Source organism: Sapajus apella, unplaced genomic scaffold (assembly GCF_009761245.1).
Source record: "Sapajus apella isolate SASKATOON/1434 unplaced genomic scaffold, GSC_monkey_1.0 scaffold24, whole genome shotgun sequence".
NCBI classification, from domain to species: Eukaryota; Metazoa; Chordata; class Mammalia; order Primates; family Cebidae; genus Sapajus; species Sapajus apella.
The window spans coordinates 23,718,341-23,744,220 of record NW_022436964.1 but is presented as its reverse complement, the minus strand read 5'-3'; positions in this window follow the sequence as shown (position 1 = coordinate 23,744,220).

Here is a 25,880-nt window from a genome sequence, read left to right as displayed (position 1 = left end):
ATCAGAAAAACAGTTTGTCTTTTTCCTGGGGACAATGAAGGACTGCAGGTGCAGTGATAGGTCTACAGAATATTAGCACCAGCACTGAGGTGCAGCTCTGAAGCATCAGCTCAGAGGTGAGTGGTGGACCTTTCCTGGGTCCTTTCATTTAACAGCATGAGAAACACAATACAGTGCCCAAATGGCTTCCCACTGATAGCAGGGAGAGGCAGGCAGCCTATGGATGGACGGAGCTAAGTCTGAATCAGGGACTGACAACCACAATCTATATGGATGACCCTTCATCATTTGCTCAGGAATTGCTGTGGAATAAAATCATCTGACATATCTGCCTATGGCTGTGTTATTTGAGCTGGAACATAATGCAGGAAATGAACATTGCTTCAAGCTTAATTCACAATCCCTGACACCATTATCTTTCTCTCCAGTCGAAGCCTCAGGAAGCATTTCCCTTTTTATTGTTGCTTGATAGAAAGTCTCTATGAAACCAGCTCAGCAGATTATTGGAAGTGTGAGCAACCCTGTTTAGCCAGTAATGGTAATAGTATTAACCGTAACTAATACATTTGGTATTAGTGAATATAATATCAGTGTAATTCCACAGCAATCCTTATATTCTTTTCTATGAAAATTCTATTCAATTGCCATGTATCAAGCCTTAATACAGTCTTGCGGGCACATATATTATAAGATATTATATATTTACATAAATATACTTAGTAAAAATGATCTGTCCTGCTTCCTGTTTTTTTTTTTATTCTCATTGTTAATCTCGTGTGTTATATATCACAATTCACATTTTTGCAGTGAAATCTGAGCTGTTTCCAGTTCACTGACTTTCCTAAGGAACTGGGGTGGAAATGCCTTTGAAGGAAGGATGAGTGAGTGTGTCCTGTCACTCACAGAGTAGATCCCAGTGGTGCATCAGTTACATCGTGGTAATTTGCGAGCAGCTGCATTAACTGTGTCCTGTATGGTTTGTCTTTTCTTCCTCTACAGCACAGCTCAGCTGCACTGGCAACACCTAGAAACTAGTCTTAATTTTTTTAAGTGTTTCTAGGTGAGAAATTGCTAGAGATCGGAAGAATACATTTCCAGTGACAGAATTCAAGAGCAGCAATTAATTAACTATGCATAGAAATGTCACTTAAAGAAAAGTCTACCAATATCCTAAAATTTCTTTTATAGATTTGTTATTAACTTCTAATTATAGACTAATTACCTTCTTCATTATCATAGAGGATCTTGGGTGTTGACGCAGAATCTATAAACAACGTCAGTAAGACAGTGTGGAAGTAACATCCTCCCTTATTTCCTAATGTGTTGCACTCGCCATGTGAGTAAGGGAAAAAAGAGGAAGTCAGTCCCCATGTTACCGCAGGAGCAAAGCTGTCAGCTTGAGAATCCTGCTGTTAAAATGCAGTGATGGAATTTTCAGCAACCAGGAAAATGACTCCACTGAACCTTCTGAGTTATCTTCAAAGAGAAGTTTAATGTGATTGATGAGAAGAAGAAAAAATGGGCTTTGTTTCCAGATAGCAGCTTTGCGATGAATCACTGACATAGCTAGCCTGGAACAGAAAACAGAAAGCGTGTGTGGGTGTGTGTGCGTGTGTGTAAGAGACAGAGAAATGGACAGAGAGATAATGCCCATGTGTGTTTGGGAATTTGTCTGCAAGCCCAAAAGAAAGAGAGAGAAAAGACTTGTTTTCTCAGAAAAAGAAATGAAAGGTTCAATAAAATAGAAGACAATGTTATCATTATAGGGAAAAGAATTCAATCATATTTGATAGATGCTTTCTGTTTACTTGCATGCTACTTTAATAGATCTAATCGAATTAATCTCCAGATATGCTTCTCTTTCTATAGTAAATAATACCATCACCCTCTTCTGCTCGTTGGTCACAAGTTGTATTATCCTGTAAGCCTGAAAGTCACTTCTTATTTCATTTAAGTCAGCTAGAAAGCCAAAGTACACAGCCAGCTTGCATTTAACCCAAGAAAGCAGAAAGCCTTTAATTTCCAAGAGTTTCACCACACTGTATGGGAATCTTCCAGGAAAGGTTGGATATGCATTCATTGGTATAGTGAGGTTGAGAGCCAGCGCCATTCACCAGAATGTGTTTTTCCAAGAGGGTAGAGTTTGCCAAAGTCGGTTATCTGTGTTGTTGTGTGCCCAACATCAGTATGGTGTCTTGTTCACATTATATGCTCCATAAACATTCTTAGAATAAATGTATGTGTTTTGATTTTGTGATCTGATGGTGCTTCTGAGCTCCACTTTGCAAGGGAACACTACAAAAACAAAATATTTATCTCCCCTCTACCCTGTCCCCCAGCACACACACAGCAGACTACAGCTGCTATAATAGATTTATACTGTGGCTTTCTTTTTTGGTCTAGGACTCACAATTATTTTTTTCTACCCCTTTGACAGGAAACTTTGTGAAGAAGCCTTTTAAAATGTGATTATCGTAACAACTTATTAAGAGAAGTCATGGAAGGAAGTATCAAAAGAATCCCATATGAGACAGAAATCTACAGGTTCTTCTTCTGGATGGTCACTATGTACTCTGTTTAAAATACTGCAAGATGACATTTCCGTGACTATTTAGGGACCAAAAGCTTCTGAATGATGGGAGTGAAGGGATGATAGGCAGTCCATAGATCATACAAGGATTTTTATAGCCTTAAGAACTATATTCTTATACTCTGCCAACTTCTCTTTTTTTAAAGTAATTATACAGCCATTGGCTAATTTTTTAAACCATCAAGTGAAATGTTGCTGAGAACTCTGACACGAGCCTGAAATTTTCTTAATCCCAAACTAATACAAATCTGCCCTCTTTCTCCATATTATTTGTTTACTCATTTTATTTCTATAAGAACTGAATAGCAGAGGTTTCACCATTATAAGATAAAGGTTGGAAGTATTGGGGGACATAAAATAATGTTTCAATAAGACTGCTGATGACCATAATTGATCATTCTCCACGCCTCTTGTGTAAAACGTAGAATGCACACAGTTTATTGTTGGCCTAAATGAATGAGTCTTGCTTGCCTCTTGAACGCCAGTAAATAATATAATCCCTACTGAAGTTTAAAAGAAAGATACTGAATGAGGCAAGGATTTTTCCAGGAAAACTATGTACAAAAATGATAAAGTTGTCACATTTCAGATTGAAGTTCTGTAGCTCTTAGCTTCTCTGCCTTCCTGAGTTGACCATGTGACTACACAGACACACTCACAAGAGACATTTTACTAGGAGAATGCTAATGTCCTCTGGAACAATACTTGTAAGCCTCTACCCTATCCATCTTCTCCTTGTTGACAATTCCCTAGGAAGTAAAATTATAACAAGTACTTTGGTTGGTAAGCACAGAGTCAGCCAAAGTGATGTTAGTCATCTAATTCAAATGTTTAATGGCACCAGGTTCTGAGAATCTTGTGGGTACTTTACACAGAGGGAATCAGATAGGTCAGCCACTGAAGAGTATGTGTATGTGCATGGTCAATATCTGCTGGTATGACTCTCCTTTACTCTGCATATGTTCTTATAAAAATTGCTCTGATTATTACATTCTCTCTTTAGCTAATCAGCTTAATATCTTTTCCCCAGCTGTCTCTAGAGGAAGTTTGTCCACATGCTTCAGGGACAGGGGTAGCATAAAATTCTCACCTGTTCTCTATTGCAATTTTTAGACTATTTCACTATTTCTGCATACACACATGCACATACATATATATGTACACACACACAGAGGCACATATCCTCCTATTCCTTTGAGATACGTACCATCCAGTTGCCACTGACAACCTCTCCTCTTGCCATTATCCATCAACTTTTTCATCACTCCTCCCACTCCACTGAAGAATCTGCTCCTGCCTTGCAGGGGCCTCAACCTCAACATTTTCATAAACAAATTTTTCAATATCCTGGCCACTTTGAACTCTTCATCCATAACAATTTTTCCTTTCACTGTTGTTCAACCACTCATTTCCTTTCCATGCCTGTTTTCTCCCCAAACTGCTCCATTGCTAAAATCTCCAACTTCCTTCTCTCCAGCCCCCACCCTTTATTCAGGTACTGCCCAGTACAAGCCCTCAGCCCATCGAGGTCTGCAGGACACTGACAACCCCACTGGATCACTACCATTTGTTCCCCTTGCTCAGCTCACATTTCTCGGTGCTTCTTTTCAATCACTGCCTGGCAAAAGCTTTTAATAACCTTTCCTTAAGTCTCTGCATTTTACACTCCTGGCAAGGCTGAAACTTGGGACAACCTATGCCATTTTTCTTCTCTGTTCCTACCTCCTACTAAATCTCCTGACCACTGCTGAAGAAAAATCACACTCACTCCTGAAGTAAAACCACTCTCTCTTTAAATTCATTCTCACACTTGAAATTTGTATTCAATACTCCTGGAAAACGCTATGATTCTTTGTTGGTCTCACTGCAGTTTCCCTGAAACAAGATTCCTTTCTTCTCTTTCCTCAAACCTACCACTAACCCTATTTTACCCTCATACCCAGTTGGTGATTTTTAAAATAATGCATTGAAGAATAGCAACCATCAAGTAAGAACAACATCTTCCTACCAATGACACCTGTCTTCCTCCCACACCTGCTTACTGTCCCTAATCATGAAGGTCAAGTTCACGTTCTTTCTGAGCTTTTCAAGAACTTTGCTCTTTCAGTTACCTACATCTCTTCTGCATCATCTATGTCTTTCCATCTGCTTTCTTAAGTTCTTCAGTAAACAAACATATTTTAGGATCTCCCATCTTACATGTATCTACACATATGTGTGCACATGCACACCCACATGTACAAACATACACACACAATATCTCCATTGACCAGATAGTCCCTGCCAGTTTCTGCCCCATTTATCTCTAACCACATTTCTTGGAAAAAGTTGTCTACATACAAATGACCTCTGCACTTCCTCATGTTATACTCACTCATGAACCCACTGCAATCTACTATGTGACCTGGATGTACCTCTGTCTTATCAAGGTTATCAGTGATTTCCACATGGGCCAATCTAAGAGACACTCCTCTGTCCTTATCACACTCAATCCTTCAGTATCATCTAACACAGTTGCCATCCCTCTCCTGCCCCGGCACCCTGCTCTCTGGACTGCCACCTACTTCACACACCTGTGTCTTCCACCCCCATGGACCACTCTTTCTCTGTTCTCATGGCTACAGATCCCCCTCTACCTGACATTTCACTGTGACAATTCCCCAGGAAACTTCATCTTGGGTTGTCTTCTTGCTCTACACATATCCTGCAGGTGTATCACAAATAGTTTTGCTTTTAAGTACCGTAAGTGTGCTACTGATTTCCACATTTATATCTCTGGTCCAGGCTTTTCCCTTGAATTTCAGGCTTATATATACATCCAGCTTCCAGTTTGACAGCTCTACTTGGATAACTCCCAGATGTCTGAAACTTCAATACACAAAACTAATTCCCAATCTCTTTGTAAAAATTATCTCCTCAACAACTTTATCTTCTCCATCCCAGTTAGAACGTCATTCCATCCACCATGGTATTCAAGCCAGGAGCCCCCATATCACATCTATTTGCAAATCCATTCTACTGTACTTTGAAATATACTTCACTTCCATCACATCAGTTGAGGCCCCCATCTGCTCTCGTCTGCAATACCGCAACAACCTGCAAACTAGTCTTCCCATTTCCAGTCATGCCCCTCTCAAATCCACTCACGAAAAAACCACAGGCATGATCTGTTCAAATGCATCAGCTTTTGTCACTGCCTGTTTAAAATACCTAATTGTTTTCACGGCATGCAAAATTAGTCAAATTCTCTACCATTGCCTACAAGACCTTCCACGACCGCAACACAGCTACGGCTCCAAACCCACCTTAAAACATGCTAGTACTCCCTATGTTCTAATCTACCATCTTCTTTCAATTCCTGAACATTCTGGACTTGTATCTGCCTCAGAGCCTTTACACATGCCAGGAATACACCCTTTGCCAGGAATACTTCTTCCATAATACCTTCAGGAATACTTCCCGTAATACCTTCACTTTTACAAGGCTCCTTCTACTCATCCTCTAAGACAGTCTCAGCTTACCTGAGACCTTTGCTCAGCTTTCCTAAAGCAGCCCTCTCCCCTCTCCCCACTGCCCACACACTCCATTAGCTACCTCAGCCCTTGGTTCATTTCCTTAGGAACATGTAGCATAATTTTTGGTTCTTTTAACACACGTTTAAAGTATATTCACTTGTGCTGGTCTGTCTTTCACTGGCATTTAAGCACATGAGAGAAGGCATTTCCTCTGCCTGTTCACTTGCCATTGTATTCTTCATGAGTGTTTGGCACATGCAAAGTACCCAGAATACATTTCTTGAGTTAATAAGTAAATAAGTGAATGAATATCTTTAAATAAACACTGGAGCTTTCCTCTCATATTCACTGCAATAACCTTTTTTCTTTGAGGAGGCGTTTTATAAAAAACACCACGAAAACCCTGTATGGGGAATTTGGAGTTAGAAGCTAGGCCTCCATTAGACGAGTCTTCCAGAGTCTCCGGATTGCTCTGCGTGTGTTCTGGGTGAGAGATGAAGGTGAGAAGGGTGGAGAAAAGCACAGCTCTCTCAAGGGAGGCGTATATTTTCTAACGTAGAAAGACATTAACCACAGATACAGAGGATCTGCCTTCCATCAAAAAGCTCCTTACTTCTGTCAGTGTTTTTTTTCCTTCTTTCCTATCCCTTTGCTGTCTCTTTCCATGTAATTCCCAAAGTAGCAGCCATAGAAGGGGCAATCAGACAGAGCACACAGACCTGCTAAAGACTCTGGCCATGAAAGGAGAAAGAGCCAGAGGAGAAACAACCATCAGGAGAGACAGAATAGGGATTCAGAAGAAAACCAGCGCCAGGCTCCCAAGCATCAGATTTGTTTCTCAGTTAATTCTGAATCTGCAGAAGGCAGCAAGAGGTCAAGGAAAGAGCATGTGCTGGGTACTGGTTTCCTAGGGCTGCTGTAACAAACCACCAGAGACTTACTGGCTTAAAGTAATGCCATTCATTACCTCACAATTCTAAGGTCGGAAGTCCAAAATGAGTCTCACTGGGCCCAAATCAACGTGTCAGCAGAGCTTTGTTCCTTCTGGATACTCTAAGAAAAAAGTTGCTCGTTGCTTTTTCCAGCTTCCAGAGACTCTCCAATTCCTTTTCTCATGGCTACATCACTTTGACGTTGCCTTCTGTTTTCACCTCTCCTCTTACTCTGACCCCCCGCTCCCCTCTTACAAAGAGCGATGTCATTACCTCGAGTCCATTCGATAATACGGGATAATCTCCCTTATCTGAAGAGCCTTAACTTAATCACACGGGAAAAGTCCCCTTTGTCATGTAAAGTTATCTATCCACAAGTTCTAGAGATCAGGATATAGGCAACTTTGGGGAACCATTATATATTCCACAAGAGCTGGGCTCCCATATTAGACTGGTCACTTAGGTGCTGCTCTATCCCAGGCACCATGCCTAGCACTTTACATATGGCTTTAACCCTCATTAAATTCCTGAAATAGAGGTACTCTCATCTGCATTTTATATATGGGGAAATTGCAGTTTAGTGACATGAAGACACTTGGTCCAGTGGTCCCATGTTTGTAACTCTGGTAAGGCAGAAATGTAAACCCATCGGGAGGCAGAGGCAGGAGAATTGCTTGAACCCGGGAGGCAGAGGTTGCAGTGAACTGAGATTGTGCCACTGCACTCCAGCCTGGTGCCTGGCGACAGAGTGAGACTCTGAAGAAAAGAAAGAAAGAAAGAAAGAAAAGAAAGAAAAAAGAAGGAAGGAAGGAAGGAAGGAAGGAAGGAAGGAAGGAAGGGGAAGGGGAAGGGGAAGGGGAAGGGGAAGGGGAAGGGGAAGGGGAAGGGGAAGGGGAAGGGGAAGGGGAAGGGGAAGGGGAAGGGGAAGGGGAAGGGGAAGGAAGGAATGTAAACCCATGTCTGCTTAGCACCAAAACCCAGACACCAGACTGCTGTGTGGGCTGAGCTTCTGTATTAACAGGTGCAGGCATTCAAAAAGCCCAATAAATGGCAAGTCAGTATTGTTTATATAGTACGTACTACTTAAATAGAAATAATCATACTACTTCTCTGATTATTAGATTCCTCATATGATTATACATCCGTGCCTTCATTTAGAAAACATTTACAAAGGTTTATATTTCTCTAGGCACTGTCCTACAGAATTAAACACTGTACTAAAATTTACTGTGCAGTTTAAAGGAAATGCTGACTTAGCTTAAGGTCTGTCATACAGAAGATGCCCCTTAATACTAGTTCACATTTCTCTTTTTTACCTTAGAGTGTAAATTTCCAAGGCTTTGTCCTGGTTGTTCTGATTTGCTTGTGTGTGTTTCTCTCACTGCCATTTAGTGCACACATAGTGGTGACCATATATTGGCTAAGGTGGATTGATTTCTGTGTGGATTATATCAGATCTTGTCAAGGCAACAACTTTTAATAGTTCTATTCTTCCAACGGGTTTTGGTAAGTTAAGTTATAATCTAAAGAAGTCGAAGGATCAACATTTTTCAAGTAACAATTGGATTCTAAAACTGGAGTGATGTCTTGCCATAGTTCCTTAACTCTGCTTCCCAATGCATGAGAATGAGGGGGGTTAGGAGGATGGAGAGGTGAGCAAATCCTAGTGCTGGTGAAGGAATACGAGGATAGGGCAAAAGACGCTAAAATGTGGCCAAACAGTAGCTCTGACAGTTATATACCAGTAGACTCTTACATGCAAAGGAGACCCCATTATAAGTGAATCTGCATGTCACTGCAAATGTTCTCTGTGATTTGGGGTAAGAGGCTTTTCATTAACTTCCTATCATTCATTCTTTGACCCTTTTTTACTTCCTACTATTTTGTATCGCCATTTCTTATCTACTTCCTCATTTATCTTGCTGTATCATGTTATCTTTTTATAAGCAATCCTCGCTATAAAAAATAAAATGTAATAAAGTTACATTGGGGTCTTTTTAAGTTTTCTGCAAGACAAATATCTGTGAGCCAGGCATGGTGGCCCATGCGTGTAGTCCCAGCTACTTGGGAGGCTGAGTCAGGAGGATCACTTGAGTCCAGGAGTTCAAGAGCAACCAGGGTAATAGAGCAAGAACCTATCTCTAAGAAAAGAATTTAGGGTTAACACAAAATGTTTAAACAAACCAATAAGTGTCTAAGAAACTAATTTTTTAGCTCAGATCTCTGAAATAAATCACTAGAGTGTGGGTAAACTTAAAATCCCTTGCCAAATCTGAGTCAGGCTGATGAGGCAGCAAAATCAGCCTCTGCTGGAACACCAGGGTACCACTGGTGGACGACTCAGTAACTTGACTCATTTTGTCAGGTTGTCAGAAACTCGTTGAGGACCTGAAAATTTAATCTAAAAATCTCCATAATTTAAATAACTGCTGGGAAAAAGTTGGGGGATTGGGTATGCAATAAGCAAAGAAAGTACAGAGTCTTCTGTGAGCCCTCTCATTGCTGGTAAGATTAGAAGAAATTAAAGAAGAAGAGTATATTGCAAAGCGGGAGCTGATATTCCTTAGTGTTGAAGAGTATCTTCTCTAAGGATTAAATTCTGTGTCAAGTGTTTTGGATTTTAATTTATAGTCATTAATGTTAAATGACTGAGTCTAAATAAATGTTACATGAGTGAGTAACAAATAAATGCCTTAATGAAATGGAAGAGGAATGAGAATGACTCTAAATGAAATTTCTAACAACCTGTCATTCTTTTTTCTACTCTGTTTTACAAGTGAATTTCACATAATTCTGGGTTTAGAAAAGTAATGCAGGACATGAAGAGATCACTGGAACAGGCATCAGAAGAGCTGATTCTTAGTCTTTTTTCTGCCAATAACCATTTATGTGCTGTGAAGGTAAGTTTTAAGAGTCAATTTGACTGAATTGAGGGATGCCTAGATGGCTGGTGACATATTGTTTCTGTGTATTGTAAAGCCGGCTGCCTCGCAGAGGGTTAAACGGACACATCCATCTCTTTCCACGTCTGATAACTACGTCATCACCCAAGCTCGTTATCTGGCCTTGCCTCACGGCTTCCCCGCACCCACCTCTGCATATCAGACCCAAGCCCACATTCAGCACTAAATTATGCATTCAGCCCCCAGCCCGTTGTTGATAAACCCTGCAGGAAAATTTTTAAAGAAGCCCCATCAGACCCTGCCCAGTAGCAGTCTGCTCTGTATGCCCCCAGAAGGCCCATTTACCTAAGATCCCGCCTGCCTACCAATGACCACTAGCTCCAGGTATTTCCTGCTTCTTAATAGCCAATAAGATTGCCTTCACTTTGTTTCCCCAACAGCCAATCAAGGCCCACTTACCCAAAGTCCCGCCCACCTACCAATGGCAACTAGTTCCAGGCATTTCCTGCTTCCTGACAGCCAATAAAATTGTCTTTGCTTTGTTTCCCTAATAGCCAATCAATTGCCTTCCCTCCCCATAAAACCCCATGACCTAAACAGCTGGGCATGACTTCTTTGGTCCCGCCCTGGACCACAGAACCTCACCCAGGAGAGGAATAAATTAGCTTCTCATTTTCTTATACTTGCCTCAGTTTCCTCATTTTACCTCAGCAATAAATCTTACAGGTATGTCTTTGAGGGTGTCTCAGAGGAGATGGACTGGGAGTCAGTGCACTGAGAGAGGAAGACTGACCCTCAATGGCTGCAGTTGTCATTCAATGGTCTGGGGGCCCAGCCGGGAAAAACAGCAAGGGGACTTTCTCTTCCTCTCTCCATTCTGGAATGGGACTCTTTTTCTTCCCCTGTCCTTAGACATCAGACTCCAGGTTCTTTGGCTTTAGGGCTCTGAAATTTGTAGCAGTGGCCTTTGGAAGGTTCTTAGGGCTTCAGCCTTAGACTGGGGGCTGCATCATCGGCTTGCTGGGTTTTAAGGCTTCTAGATTAGCCATGCCACTGGCTTTTCAGAAAGCTCCAGCTTGCATATGGCCTATCATAAGACATTCCCACCTCTGTGATCCTGTGAGTCAGTTTCCTCTAGTAAATCTCCTTCCATACAGCCTACTGGTCTGCCTTTCTGTAAAACCCTGAGTAATACACGTGTTTTTAGAAAGGACTTAATTACTACGGCTTGTTTTCATTTTCTGTCAAGTAAATGGGTTAAACTAGATACATTGTTAGCCTCCTTCAGACTTTAAAACATGCATGGCCAATTTGCTTTAGAAGAGTTTATATGTTTTCAGAACACTTATTTTGCAGGATGTTAATGGAAGTTACAAGAAAAAACATAGTTCTGTGGCTCAGACAAATGTGGAAAATGTAGAGTTAAGCAAAATTAATTAGATTTCTTTACTGCAAGATATTCCTGAGCCATTAACATGTACATATGTCTCCTGTAGTCATTCATTCCATTGCTAGCTAGTGCCAATCATGCCTCAGATACTAAAGCTACTCACTGGACAACAACAGGCATGGTCTTTATCTTCATAGAGTTTATAGCAATCTAGAGGGGAAAAACTAGACACTTATATAATTATATAAATAAAGCACAATTTTAATTGTAATACTGTTTTGGAGGGGTGCACAAGTACCTCTATGGTGCTATGATACTATGAGGTATACACCATAAGAGATTTTGTTCTAGTTGAGAAGATCAGCATGAGATAATGGCATTGAGAATTGAAGAAAGGGAGGAAAGGGGAGGAGAGTTCTAGGCAAAAGAGCAACGTATTCAAAGGACCCGTGGTCACCAGCAACACACGAAGAACTGCAAAAATCTCTAAAAGTGAGACACATTATGCAATGTTGCTCATTATTTGTCCTAGAAACTCTTTTTTCTTTCTTTCAGAAGTGCTTTGTGGAAATTATGTTCTCTGGGTTGGACCTTAAATAACACTTCTTTACAGTAATTCAATAAATGTTGGAGCTGTCTTAAACTCTCCCTAAATAGACTTGTTTTTAAAACACCAGTGGGTCCTACTGCATGTGCTCATGGTATGAGCCTAAAATAGACCACTTCCCCACATGTTTGTAGGTTCTCTTAACTTTAAAACATGGAAAGGAGGAAAAGATGACAGATATATGTATAGATATGGGAACATTTCTTAGGAGACTGGGTAATGCCAGCGAAGATTTTTTACATGCTACATATTTGCATAAAAGGTACTCTGTCCGAGACACACTTCAGTAATTTCCAAAACTATAGATAGAATTGTATATGTGGGGAGGAGAAGAAATAGTAAAGAGAAAAGGCTTATGTCAAAGCTGATAGCACATTTTCTGTCTTCAGAGGCGGAGGGCAAACCACTTTCAGGGCAAACTTAAGGACAAACCTCTAACAACTTGAAAAAAAACAGTGATTTTTTTGATAAAGCCAAAATACTTCTCTAAAATGGAGACATTTTGCAACCATAAGGAGTTAATAGGTCATGTAATATAAAAGGCTATCATCATTGTTGTTAACATTAAAATGACATTATCCTTACAAGGATAGTCTGAGATTGGAAATGCTTTTAGCTTTCAAACAAAACAACAGCTACTGAGGCTTAAAAATAGGGGTTCATTTCTGTCTGGTCACAAGAGGACTGAAGGTGGGCTGCTGCCAACTCTGGTCTAGTGCTCTGACATGTTTCTTTCTTTTTCTTTCCTTCATGGTCAGAAGATGATTGTCACAGATACAATTATCCAATTATCATATCTACATTTAAAGTAGAAAAACGAATGTTTTCCCAGAGACCTCCCTGCCTCCCCGGGAAGTTTCCATTTCCACCTTATTTCCCTTAATTGAGCCATATAGCCATCCCTAACTACAAGGGAGGCTGACAAAGAGGAAACAAGATGGTCAACACTGACTTGAACCAATCCTAATTCAGCAGCAGAAGCTAGCCACATCTTCACTTAACCAAATAGAGCTAGCCACATCTTCACTTAACCAAACAGAGTTCCTTCCATGTGCAAAGAAGAGGGGCGATGAATATTGGGGTAAGCAGATAACAATGTTTGCTCCAACTTGGGGATTATAAAGAGTTGTTGCTGATGTGCTGGTGTTATCGTTTACTTTGATTCCTTAGTCTGGTCCTGGAGAAGTTGAGGCTCAGACTATAGATAAGGAAGATGCCACAAAATCACTCTTTTTGGTTGGGAATACGCTGGTCCTTATAACGCGGCTCTAGGGAGCATGTTTCCAAACACTGTTTTCCACGTTTCAATAGACTACCTATGACTGCCTCATAGAGAGCGTAATAAAATATACATTCTGGGACGCCATATTCATAAATTCCAGTTCACTAGGTCTGTGTTTAATAGACAAATATGTTTCTATGATACAATTCCCGGGTGGTGCTTCTGCAAAGACAATTTGGAAAGCCTTGCCTATGGAGAGGATTTAGTCTGGGAATTATAACATAATGGGCATATGAGCCTTTCCTTGACCCATCACCTCACCCCCCACCACATTGGAATCTTTTTCTATTCACCTTAAGCCTCCAAGATGATCTAGTCAGAGCCTAGTCTTTGCTTGCTGAGGGAATAAAAGAATAGTCCTGGGCTGACATTTGGAGAAAGGCATTATAGGGATAAAGTGCTAGAGCTTGGGGGAGATGGGTCTATGACAGCCACAGGGACTTACAGGAAATCAGGGCAGCAGTCTGGTCCAGACAGCTGGCTAAGGTGAAACACACAGCCAGGATACAGTGTGAAATACGTGCACATTCCTCAAGGATTGCTAGAAAAGCCTGAGGAGTGGAATCAGGGAAAAGACTGGACTTCCTGAATTATGGAAGAATGGAGGCTCGGACTATATGACTAGTTGGGCATTAAAGGAAAATGAAATCCCTGAGGACTAGGGAAGTCTGGACTCCTAAATGACCGTAATGTTTTTTAACTAAGTAGGAAAGAAAGAGAATGAAACAAGCATTGGATGAGAATCCATTTGTGAAATATATCTTCATAGTTGCCGTGGAAGATAGGTGTCACTGCATCCATTGGTGCTGGTAAGAAACTCAAGGTTAGATTAAACAGGTATTTAAAGCTGTAAAGCAGTAGCAACTGCTTTTCAGACAAGATATTTTATTCCAAATTTTATGTTCTTCTCATGACAACATTTGCCTCCCTCCCTGTATATCATCTTCTGCCAAATTAGAAGGCAGCACTGGTCAAGTGTTGGCATCTAAGAATTAGCTCTTCATCACCTGCTGCTGTCATTTATTAAGAGTTGTTAAATTTGTGTCTGTTAATGGGAAAAGTACTTTCCCCAGCTTCTTCCCCGTTGCAGCCAAGTTGTAACAGATACACTTTGTAAGCGTCCATAGAGGCTCTTCTGTTCATGGAAAAAAAAGAGGGAGGTGGAAGATAATGCACGAGGAAGTGGATCTGGGACTTCACAACCCAACAGGACCTGCACAGATTATTAAATAGTTTCAAGTGACTTAACCATGACATGGAGCCTCCAGAGAACAACAGGATCATTGTCACCACTGTCCCAATGGAGGAAGCTGAAAAAGTCGAGTACTCTCCAGCTCCCAGAGAAAATGAGAGAGAAAAGGAAGCAAATGGTGTTTATTTGTCTGGGCCACTGGGCCAGTCTAGCTATTGTGAAATCTCTAAGGCATCATTCTGTGGATCTGTTTGCACACACATATTTGCTTTGTAGAAGAGCCAAGAATCCCTGAACAACTGGCTGACATGTTTCTAGGGAGGAACATTAAATATAAGCTATTAAAGGCAAGGCACTGGCTTCCTCTTTTATGCTGTCCCACCTACTCACCACCTCATTAATCTATTGATATTGTTGAAATAAAAGTTGTGTTAAGTTTACTATGCACCAATAGCAGGCATAACAGGCTAGGTTATGCTGCTGTAACAAATAACCCTAGATGGCAGTGGCATATCACAACCCAGGTGTTTTTCTTGCTGCTTTTATGCATTCATTGCAGGTTGGCAGTGGCTTCTTCTCCATGTCATCCTCACTCAGAGACAAAAGATGATGGGGTTTCATTATCCGAAATTTCATAGGTCAGTAAGGCAGAAGGCAAGGGAGGCAGAGCATCTTGTGTGTTAATTTTCATTACACTTAAATTTCATTGGCTAAAGAAAATCAAATGGTCTCAACTAACTTCAAGGGGATGGAAAGTGCAATCCTCTCTTGTGCCCAGAAGGAGAGGGAAATGGTATCTAAATGAAAAATAGTAATGTCTGCCGTAACAATTGATGTGCTACTACAGAAAGACTGTCTATTAGTTTGAGCTAATGTAGCATAAACTGAAAATGGCCTCTGAGTTTGTATTTACAAGTTAAGCTTTTTCATGGTGCCAGTTTAAGTCCTGAGCCTGAAAGCAAACTTTGCAAGGGATCACTCTGTGAGCCACTGACCCCAGAAACACTGTTGGCAGCATCTAATATACTGACTTTCTCTACTACCACTCCGCTCATGGCTAACTTGAGCTGTGACACAGCCATATCAAAATATAAAAGCAGGGGGTTTTAATCATAATTCATATATATAAAGATTTTTGCTAATTTTTTTTTTTTGGCACAGTGAGTGTCTCACTCTGTTGCCCAGGCTGGAGTATAGTGACACAATGTCTGATCACTGCAGCCTCCACCTCCCAGACTCCAGCAATTCTCCCACCTCAGCCCACTGAGTAGCTGGGACTACAGGTGCACACCACTGCTCTAGGCTAATTTTTGTATTTTTCATAGAGACAAGGTTTTGTCATGTTGCCCAGGCTGGTCTCAAACTGCTGAGCTCAAATGATCCTCCTACCTTGGCTTCCTAAAATGCTGGGATTGCAGGCATGAGCTACTGTGCCTGGCCTATTTCCTCTAGTTTTTTAAATCCCAAACGCATATCTGAACTTCACCCTATCATGACCCATTCTCTGTGAATGGGGTTTAATGATGCAATGAGGTTCAAGACAGAATGAAAGTGTTCGTTTCATGTTACTTGGAATTTTTTTAAAAACTTGAAGTTTTACTACTTGTCTCTAATACAAAAATTTCCAAAGAGAGTAGCTGTGTCAAAATGGTTTCATTAAAAGGACCAACAATTTTTTTCACAGAGATTATAACGCCTCCCATTACCTTCAGTCAGAAAGAGGAGTTTGGATGGGACTAGTGTTGTAGTGCCTTAGGAGAGGGGGTTGAGCTGTGGAGTGATAGGTTCATCCCACATGGCAGTCTGACATCTCATTCTCATAAGTTTAGAAGCTTAAAGAAATATTTATGAAATTTACTAAACAAAAGGGTTGGTGCCAAGTGGTTTTTAACCCAGAAGGTCCATGGCTTGGTGCTGATAAGCTTACACATTCCTGGCATGGAATGCAAGATTCTTTGCATTTATGCATATATCCAGATTTCACCAAATTCTCAAAGGAATCATGATCCATAAAATATAAAGAATATCAGTATAAAGATAAATAAGAAAGATCTACACTCTCCAGAAGCTTATATAGACCTGTAGCTTCACATCACTAAAGGATGGTACGTGTTGCTTTCCAGAACACATGTGTTTCTAAAGCTTATATATAAGTCACATAATATTTAAACCATGATGGTACTAATGTAAACAAAATAATCCTTCAGTAAGATGCCCATAATCTATTTTATAATTTTATAAAAGCTCAAATTTTGTAGATAATATCAAATTACATGTTAAAATTCACAGGAAACACACACAAACCACAAACACACAAAGCACACACACACACACACACACACATACACATATCTTACGTGTTCTCAAACGTACAGGTCACAGAGGTCATACAATGTGCTCCTTGCATTATACTTTCCTATTTCTTCTACGTCTATGCCACTCCCTTAAACCACTCTCTTCCTATAGTCCAAGATACTGTGACAATTTTTTACCACTTCTCTTAATGACAGTGCCCTGTAGTTCAAAACTATGACATGTATAATAAGATGCATAGATATAGTTCAATTTCTACACGATAGAAAAGAGCAATGTTATCTATGATAGCCTAATTAAATAACAAATATCCATTCTGTCTCTCTCTTCGCAGGACTTTTATCTTACCCTAAGTGTAATTTTTCACTTTGCTTTAGAAATATAGACCTAAGGATCATGGAATAGCAGAAAGAACATAAGACTTAAAGTAAAGAGACCTGAGTTTAATTCCTGGCTCCACTCTCTATCTGTTCTGTAATGTGACTAAAGTCACTCATCTTGTCTGAGCTTTTTTCCTCATCTGTATAATGTGGAAACAGTACTTAAACACTAGTGTAAGACCACGAAAAGAGTTGTTGTTACACTAGAGAAATTACGTATTTGACAAAACCTAGCACATGGGCTGATAAATAGAAAATGTTCAAGTACTTAATAAATGTTACTTGAGTCTGATCACAGCGAGCGAACTCAACCAAAAGTTGAAATAGTTCTCATTAGGCTGCTTTCTTTATATTTCCAACTGGGCCTAGAAACAAAACACTTGTAGGGCCTATTTTCAGAGTTTTCCAAAAACATTTTTGAGTAGCTGGGATACAGAACGAAAACAAGAAAAGACTTCTGGGGGTTTTCACCCCACTTGCTGTGCATACTACTGGCCATACATGAAAGAAATGTTTCCCATGCTGCACTAGAAAAAAGATTTTGAGCACATCAAATATCTAAATTGACATACTGAAAATATGTAAAAGATCCCTAAAACCTTTTCTTCTCTAACAGTAAAGAAATTGAGGAAGGCTTGAAAATTCCACTATGATTACCATATAATATTGGCATTTCACATGGCTCAACCTAACACACGAGTATACTATGCATACATTTTGAAATACGCATTTACGATTACAAATACTATCAAATTAATTGTGACACTGAAACCACATTAGTGTCATCACTTTCCATAAAAGCAGATGAATGGAGGCTGCCTTTGACATGGCCCTTGCTGTCCACTCTTCTTTGCTTTTCCCTCTGGTGCCATGCTCCTCCATCTTCTGGCATGCCGCCACCTCCTTCTGAGACTCAGGGTTCTGAATCAGCAGTCCTCCTTGCCTCCACATCTCTACTCATTCCTACTAGAACATTCCAGATAAGACTGGTGATTCTTTCCACCATCATCTTTTTATGGCTTCTTGATTTTCTCAACTCTAGTGTCTCTAAACCGTCTGTATTTTTTAAATCAATACTTTGGGCTCCATTATCAAACAGAATTTCTCCATGCCAGGGTCTGAAAGTAGGAAAAGTCCCTCTCAGATCCCAACTTTCCATATCTTTATTCTACTCTGTATTCCCAGTGACCTGCCCTTCGCCCATTTTTATCCAAAAGTTCCTCCAAGTCAGCATATCAGACACCAAAATTAGACCATCTCTTTCAGTTTTACATAAAAACCCTATGAAAACTGAGCCATTAATTGTCCACATCAACACGGTCTCACCAAGTTTCAAGAATCCTCCACTCTCTTGATCTTCTACTATTCCCATGATCAACCCTGGGCACTTCCATCATCTGCTTTTTCACATCCTACTTTCAGGCAGTGAGACCCTCTGCTGAATCCAGGTTGACATGTCCTAATATACTCCTTTAAAATTTTTTATTTTATCTTATTTTATTTATTTATTTATGAGATGGATTCCCTCTCTGTCACCCAGGCTGGAGTGCAGTGGCACTACAAGCTTCACTTCCTGGGTTCAAGCAATTCTCCTGCCTCAGCCTCCCAAGTAAATCTCCCTGAGATTTACAGGCACATGGCACCACACCTGGCTAATATTTTGTATTTTTAGTAAAGACCAAGTATCACCATGTTTGCCAGGCTGGTGTCAAGCTCCTGACCTAAGTGATCCACTGTCACTGGCTTCCTAAAGTTTAGGGATTGGAGGTGTGAGCCACCACACCTGGCATAAAAAATTTTTTTTAAATTTTTTAATAAAAATAAAACTTGAGCGGAGGATCCAAGATGGCTGAATAGGAACAGCTCCAAACTAAGTTTCATAAGCGAAGGAGAAAGAAAATCCTTGATGGGCAAGCAATTGCTGATCATACCATCAAAATGGCATGATCAAATTCACACATAACAATAGTAACCTTAAATGTAAATGGGCTAAATGCCTCAATCAAAAGACACAGACTGGTAAATGGATAAAAAGTCAAGACTCATCGGCGTGCTATATTCAGGAAACCCATCTCACATGCAAGGACACACATAGGCTTAAAATAAAGAGATGGAGGAAGATCTATCAAGCAAATGGAGAGCAAAAAAACTCAGGAATTGCAATCCTAGTCTCTGATAAAATAGACTTTAAACTAACAAAGATCAAAAGAGAAAAAGAAGAGCATGACATAATGGTAAAAGGATCAATGCATCAAAAAGAGCTAAGGATCCTAAATATATACGCAACCAATACAGGAGCACTCAGCTACAGAAAGCAAGTTCTTAACGATGTACAAAGACATTTAGACTCCCACATAATAATAATGGGAGAATTTAACACTCCACTGTCAATATTAGACTGATCAATGAGACAGAAAATTAACAGGGATATCCAGGACTTGAACTCAGATCTGGACCAAGTGGACCTAATAGACATCTACAGAAATCTCCACCCTAAATCCACAGAATATACATTCTTCTCAGCACTTCATTTCACCTACTGTAAAACTGACCACATAATTGGAAGTAAATCACTCCTCAAAATGCAAAAGAAAAGAATTCATAACAAACAGTCTCTCAGACCACAGGGCGATCAAATTAGAACTCAGAATTCAGACACTAACTCAGAACCACACAACTTCATGGAAACTGAACAACTGGCTCTAAATGTCGACTGGAAAAACAATGAAATGAAGGCAGAAATACAGATGTTCTTCAAAACCAGCAAGAATGAAGACACAAGGTACCAGAATCTCTGGGACACATTTAAAGCAGTATCTAAAGGGAAATTATAGCAATAAATGCCCAAATGAAAAGCAAGGAAAGATATAAAATTGACACCCTATCATCAAAATTGAAAGAGCTAAAGGAGCAAGATTAAAAAAATTCAAAAGCCAGCAGAAGACAAGAAATAACTAAGATCAGAGCAGAACTGAAGGAGATAGAAAAACAAAAAAAAACCTTCAAAAAATCAATAAATCGAGGATCTGGTTTTTTGGATAGATCAACAAAATAAATAAACCACTAGCCAGATTAACAAAAAAGAAAAGGGAGAGGAATCAAGTAGATGCAATAAAAAACAATAAAGGGGATATATCACCACTGATTCCACTGAAATGCAAACTACTATCAGAGATTACTACAAACAATCTATGCACATAAACAGCAAACCTGGAAGAAAAGGATAAATTCTTGGACACTTGCACCCTCCCAAGCCTAAACCAGGAAGAAGTTGAAACCTTGAATAGACCAATAACAAGGGCTGAAGTTGAGGTAGCAATTAATAGCCTACCAACTGAAAACAGTCCAGGTCCAGATGGGTTCACAGCTGAATTCTACCAGACATACAAAGAGGAGCTGATACCATTCCTTCTGAAACTATTCCAAACAGTCCAAAAAGAGGGAATCCTTCCCAAATCATTTTATGAGACCAACATCATCCTGATACCAAAACCCAGCACAGACTTAACAAAAAAAAAAAAAGAAACCTTCAGGCCAACATCCATGATGAACATAGATGCAAAAATCTTCAATAAAATACTGACAAACCAATTGCAACAGCACATCAAAAAGCTTATCCATCACCATCAAGTAGGCTTCATCCCAGGGATGCAAGGCTGGTTCAACATACACAAGTCTATAAACGTAATCCACCATATAAACAGAACCAGAGACAAAAACCACATGATTAACTCAATAGATGCAGAGAAGGCCTTTGACAAAATTCAACAGCGCTTTATGCTAAAAACTCTCAATAAACTAGGTATCAAAGGAACATATCTCAAAACAATAAAAGCTTTTCATGACAAACCTACAGCCAACATCATACTGAATGGGCAAAAACTGGAAGCATTCCCTTTAAAAACTGGCACTAGACAAGGATGCCCTCTCTCACCACTCCTATTCAATATAATATTGGAAGTTCTAGCCCGAGCAATTAGGCAAGAAAAAAATAAATAAATAAAACGTATTCAATTAGGAAAAGAGAAACTCAAATTGTCTCTATTTGCAGATGACATGACTGTATATTTAAAAGACTCTATCATCTCAGCCCAAAATCTCCTGAAACTGATAAGCAACTTCAGCAAAATCTCAGGATACAAAATCAATGTGCAGAAATCACAAGCATTCCTATACACCAATAACAGACAGGGAGCCAAATTATGAGCAAAGTCCCATCCACAATTGCTACAAAAAGAATAAAATACCTAGGAATACAACTAACAAAGGAGGTAAAGGACCTCTTCAAGGAGAACTACAAACCACTGCTCAAGGAAATAAGAGAGGACAGAAACAGATGGAGAAACATTCCATGCTCATGGTTAGGAAGAATCAATATTGTGAAAATGGCCATACTGCCCAAAGTAATTTATGATTCAATGCTATCTCCATCAAGCTATCAATGACACTGAAAAAAACACCTTAAGCTTCATATGGAACCAAAAGAGAGCCCACATAGCCAAGACAATCCTAAGCAAAAAGAACAAAGCCAGAGACAACACACTACCTGATTTCAAACTACACTTCAAGGCTACAGTAATCAAAACAGCATGGTACTGGTACCAAAACAGAGATAAAGACCAATGGAACAGAACAGAGGCCCTGCAGGCAATGCCACACATCTACAACAATCTGATCTTTGACAAACCTGACAAAAACAAGCAACAGGGAAAGGATTCCCTGTTTAATAAATGGTGTTTGGAAAACTGGCTAGCAGTGTCAGAACGCAGAAACTGGACCCCATCCTGACACCTTACACTAAAATTAACTCCTGATGGATTAAGAACTAAAACATAAGACATAACACCGTAAAAACCCTAGAAGAAAACCTAGGCAAAACCATTCAGGACATAGGCATAGGCAAGGACTTCATGGCTAAAACACCAAAAGCATTGGCAACAAAAGCCAAAATAGGCAAATGGGACCTAATTAAACTCCAGAGTTTCTGTACAGCAAAAGAAACAATCATTAGAGTGAACCGGCAACCAACAGAATGGAAAAAAATTTTGCAATCTACCCATCTGACAAATATCCAGAATCTACAAAGAACTGAAACAGTTTTACAAGAAAAAAACAAACCCATCCAAGAGTGGGCGAAGGATATGAACAGATACTTTTCAAAAGAAGACATATAAGAGGCCAACAAACATATGAAAAAATGCTCAGCATCACTGATTATAAGAGAAACGCAAATCAAAACCACATTGAGATACCACCTCACACCAGTTAGAATGGTGATTATTAAAAAATCAGGAGACAACAGATGCTGGAGAGGATGTGGAGAAATAGGAAAACTTTTACACTGTTGGTAGGAGTGTAAACTAGTTCAACCATTGTGGAAGACAGTGTGGCACTTCCTCAAGGACCTAGAAATAGAAATCCCATTTGACCCAACAATCCCATTACAGGGTATATACCCAAAGGATTGTAAATCATTCTATTATAAAGACACATGCACACATATGTTCACAGCAGCACTGTTTTGCAATAGCAAAGACCTGGAACCAACCCAAATGTCCATCGACAATAGACTGGACATATACACCATGGATAGTATGCAGCCATAAAAAAACAGTGAGTTTGTGTCCTTTGTAAGGACATAGATGAATCTGGAAACCATAATTCTCAGCAAACTGACACAAGAACAGAAAATCAAACATTGCATGTTCTCACTCATAGGTGGGTGTTGAACAATGAGAACACATGGACACAGGGAGGGGTGCATCACACACTGGGGTCTGTTGTGGGGGGACCAAGGGAGGGTCAAGCGGGCAGGGGGAGGTAGGGGAGGGATAACATGGGGAGAAATGCCAAAGGGAGGTGACTGGGGGATGGAGGCAGCAACCCACATTGCCATGTATGTACCTATGCAACAATCCTGCATGATCTGCACACGTACGCCAGAACCTAAAGTACAATAAAAATAAATAAAGCCAATCAATGTGATGAAAAAAAAACTTAAAAAATTATTTCTCTTTTATTTAAAAAATTCTTTTTAAAGAAGAGTATTAAGTTGCACCACCTCAATAACAATTATATTGATTTAACTATCAGTTTTACTATCATTTTTACTCATTGTTTTTCCCTAAAACATGTATTTTCCTTTCATAGGTTTGTTCATTTGTTCTTTCTTTTTTCTTCAATTTTTATTCTTTCTATCATCGTGGTGAAATAACATATAAAATTAAATTTACCATTTAAACAACTTTTAATTGTTTTCACAGTGCAAGACATTAAGTAAATTCATATTGTTTGCCAGCATCACTACCTACAGCTCCAGAACATTTTAATCTCCCCAAACTGAAACTTCACACCCATTAGACAGTAACTCTCCAATCCCCTTTCTTCAGGCCTGGCAACCACCATTCTGCTTTCTGTCTTTATGCATTGACTGTGCTAGGTACCTTATCTAAGGGGAATCATGCAATAGTTTGTCCTTTTTTGACAAGCTTATTTCACTGGCATGTCTTCAAGGTCCATTCATGTTGCAAGACGTATAAGAATTTCCTTCCTTTTTAAGATTGTATAATAGTCCATTATATGTATATACCACGGTTTGCTTACCCATTTATCCCATGTTTTATTTTAATAAACACCATCTTGAATACTTTTCTTCAATAAAGGACACATAAGAATCATACAGGCTGGGCGCGGTGGCTCACGCCTGTAATCCCAGCACTTTGGGAGGCCGAGGCAGGTGGATCACGAGGTCAAGAGATCGAGACCATCCTGGTCAACATGGTGAAACCCCGTCTCTACTAAAAATACAAAAAATTAGCTGGGCATGGTGGCACGTGCCTGTAATCCCAGCTACTCAGGAGGCTGAGGCAGGAGAATTGCCTGAACCCAGGAGGCGGAGGCTGCGGTGAGCCGAGATCGTGCCATTGCACTCCAGCCTGGGTAACAAGAGCGAAACTCTGTCTCAAAAAAAAAAAAAAAAAAAAGAATCATACATTTTTCTGAATATGACTGATGCTTTGATTTTTCTTGAAGAATATTGGATACTAGCTTCAAAATCCATGTCCTCAGAATGTGTATACACTACTTCATCCTCTAATTTACTCACCACATACTCTTGAACTCCCGACCTCAGGCGATCTGCCCGCCTTGGCCTCCAAAGTGCTTGGATTACAGGAGTGAGCCACCACGTCTGGCCGACCCACCACATTTTCTATGTAGGCCACTTCTCTGTTTTTTCAGAAGCATGTTGCCTTTTTTTTGTTTGTGAAGTTTTAAAAAGAAAATTAAAAAGATATAAAATCTCACTCCTTAATAGTCCAAGTGAGTGAGTTTTATTTGAAAACTTAAGAGTGCCTTCAAGCTAGAAAAATGTTCTTCTGTTTCTTCCCCTCCATCTTCTCTCACATTTCCTGGGCCATTTATTAGAAAGACATTGGATCTCATCAATGTCTTTAACATTTCCCTCAAGAATTCTATCTATTTGCCAAGGTTAGCTTTATGTTGCCAGCAAGTTTTATTTCTTCATAATCCAATTCCAACTATGTGTGAATGCTTTTTGAACTTTCATTCTCAGGATATTTTTCTTACTTATTGAATGGCACACCCTCACCATTCCACATATATTAGAGTTTTTTCGTGTGCTTTTCTCTTTATTTTCCCTGTATTCTAGTTTTTTGTTGTTGTTTTATTATGTATTATATAGCTACAGTCTATCTTTTTTGTTTTATACATCTGTTTTTTGGCCTATGTTGTTCATGGTAGATGCTGTCTTAAAAAGTCTGGCAATTCTTTCTTCCTGTTCTTATTTAAAACGGCAGCACTGACAATCTTAGCATGTGTCTGGTGGCTTTCTCTAAAGGATGCTGTGCTAGTGAGTGGACTTCAGGAGAATTCTGCAGTTTTCAATATCTTTGCATTTTTTTCCTTGGACCATTAGTTTCTCCAGAGAGAAATTCTCTAATATTCTGCCTGGGCATATGAATCAAAGGGCAAAAGGGGTAACAAAGGAAGGAGAGAGCTGGGCAATCAGCCTGGATGCCAGCGTTCTGGAAACTGAAGGGGAAAAGCAGGAAGGCTAGTGATGTGTCATACTTACAAGTTCCTCTGGGTTTCTGCCTGGTGGCTCACCCTTGCCCACAGCTGTGGTTAGGGTTCCCTTGGTCAGAAGTTAACTAACTTTTGTCTAGTTAGGGAAGTACAGAGCCCCACTCCCACGAACAGAGAAGCGAATAGGGGTTCTGATCGCTCCTTATACAACTTTTAACCAACTCTGTTTCCAGCCCTACTCCAGCCTTCAGAAATTCCTGACAACCCTACTTTGTGGGCACTTCCAGGGTTCTGGGGGCAAAAGCTGGCTTTCTTCTGATTTGCTTTACATTTCTCAGGCCTCAGCTTCTGTGTTCTCTACTCCATTCAGTCAGTTCACACAGACTCATCCACCTACCATCCTCAAAACTTTGCTGACATTTTTCTTCTGCCATCATCCCCTCTGCTGCTCCCTTTGCCATTGCAGTTTTTATTTTGTATTCAATTAAAGTCAGTTTGAACGACTTACAGGAGGAAGCGGTGATAAATGCTTGTGTTCATTCCTCCTAGTTTAGCTGGGACCACTGATACAATTTTTCCATTTTTTTCCAGAATTTCCCTTTGGTCAAGAAATATTTAATGTAATGCCAAGAAAACAAATCTCTTTTCACGTATTTCTTCCAGCCTATCTCAAATCTTTAATTTTGTTCATTTCATTAGATTTATCTTCCTATAGAGGCATAGGATTATG